The 1,937-nt window shown below is 40.6% G+C and overlaps 1 protein-coding gene across 6 annotated transcripts in view; it reads left to right on the forward strand.

Annotated features, from left to right (window-relative positions):
* The first annotated feature begins 550 nt into the window (after positions 1-550).
* Positions 551-1,937, forward strand: part of KDM4C (lysine demethylase 4C) — a 3,520,425-nt gene continuing 3,519,038 nt past the window's right edge. For 5 of the 6 annotated variants that reach the window (XM_044061091.1, XM_044061094.1, XM_044061096.1 and 2 more), the window contains exon 1: positions 551-1,245. The gene's annotated coding sequence lies outside the window, so the exon portion shown is untranslated. Of the gene's footprint in view, positions 1,269-1,937 lie in introns of all 6 variants that reach the window. The other variant, XM_044061093.1, reaches the window with a different exon arrangement.

Consider the following 1,937-nt stretch of genomic DNA (forward strand, 5'->3'; position numbering starts at 1 on the left):
GGCTTTGAAAGGTATGAACTGAGCCAGTTTTGTCTTAAATCACTAAAAAAGTACACTAGCCAAAAACTCAGTAGGCACCACAATCTATCCTGATATCACATAACGTGTTACAAGAACTGGTAAGTGCTCAACCACTTTCTTTGCTATGGTGTCTGTCTATTAAGACGCTATTACTTCACATTCTTTAAACATATAGGCTTCGCGTACTACACTTCACCCCAGGTGTGGCACCCACATCTCTGATGTGACAGAGGCAATAACTATGCCACATCGTAACCAGCAATCACACCTACATAATAAACGTTTAATACATATAACTCGGACTCATTTGAATTGCGGGGCTAAGCTTTTAAAGCCCCCACTGGTCGTTAGCCTAGTACACACCTATAAACTGTGTCTCAGCTTTTACCTACTACATATACGTATATAGTCTGCATGTATATTTAACTATACACATACCTTACATCAACTTGCATAAATGTAGTTTATACATAACGTCTGTAACTATAAGTACGTATAAATAAACACACAACACCACATATTTGTCGCCTCTGTCTTTTATCAAAAGTTGGAAAAAAAAGACAGCAATAACCGTTCACAAAAATTGCTGCGACTTGACTTTTTTCCAAAACTTTCAGATATACTAATTTGAATAATTTTCTGTCTTTCCACGTCTTAGAACGTATCGCCCTTGAACCCTACCTCACAGAGTGAAAGAGAAAACATCGCCAATGTTTTGTAGGAGTAAGATTAATAAACACAAACGATACCAATCAATATTACGAGTATCTTTTACCTAGAAATGGTTAGCACCCCTTGCAGATAAAGTTACAAAGCTTGGTCAAATTCACCGTCAAACTACTGTTAATTCACTACGGAGGCGGGACAAAAATAGTAAACAGTAGGACGCGAGGTTCATCCATACGCATGCGTGGGTACGGCTGGCTTACATCTACTAAGGAACTGAAGAGTTCAGAACCTCAAGAGTGTGAGTGCGCATCCTCAACAGGGTGCTGCACACTGGCCGTATAACTGAAGTGGGCAGGTTTACTCGAAAGAAGTGTCAGCCTGATAAAACTCCATAAAACATTACAAACCATATGCAAAGCACTATACGACCCCAGCGGGGTAATCCCAGTTGAAGGTGTAATGAAAAAGAATTTAAAAGTATCAGACGAGTCGGCACGCAGCGCAGTCTGACATTCCCGACCCTAAAGGGATCATTCTCTTCGTCCCCTAGTTCCTGTAAGTGGAGGCAAGAGACAGAGGTGAAATTGTCAATTATTCCGGCTGCTGTTTTCTATGCTACCTACATGGGTGCTGTGGTGCCGCTTGTTGTGTTATTTATTTAATGTTTGTTAGTCGAAATAAGTGGAATGATCCTAAGAGATGAATTTTAGCCACACCGCGTTCAGAGTAGTGTAGACTATAGTATAGTCAGTCACAAAAACTGTAATCACAGATTATTGGAATGTAGTTCTGAGGACAGTCAGTCAGGCCTTCAGTTGCTGGCAGAATCTGATCTTCTTAGGAAGAACTGTGAAGCTTCTGCGGGTTGGTGCCCACTGTGTTGTGGGTAGTTTGCTTTCCACTCCCGTCATTTTGTTTTGTCCACATTGAAACGAGGTGGAGAAAGCATAGTCTTATAAGTAATAGAAGTGTGAGACTGTAACAATGAGACTTCATACTTGTATCTCTTCATTTGTCAATTCATGTACTCCTCCATCTGCTTGGTCGACCGTGAAGTTGAAGGTGTTTATGTTAGCCGTTCTTAGAAATGTTCGATTCAGTAAGAGGGCTTTCTGAATACCGGGGCTGGAGGTTTTACATTTCACATTCTTGTTTTTACAGAGCACTTTCCTGATGAAATCGCCAAACATTTAATACGTAGAGATGCCCTTGCACGTTAGTAGTTTCCGATGTAGAAAGTATATCAG

The sequence above is a fragment of the Protopterus annectens genome, chromosome 2.part0 (assembly GCF_019279795.1).
Source record: "Protopterus annectens isolate FY-2018-M chromosome 2.part0, PAN1.0, whole genome shotgun sequence".
NCBI classification, from domain to species: Eukaryota; Metazoa; Chordata; order Ceratodontiformes; family Protopteridae; genus Protopterus; species Protopterus annectens.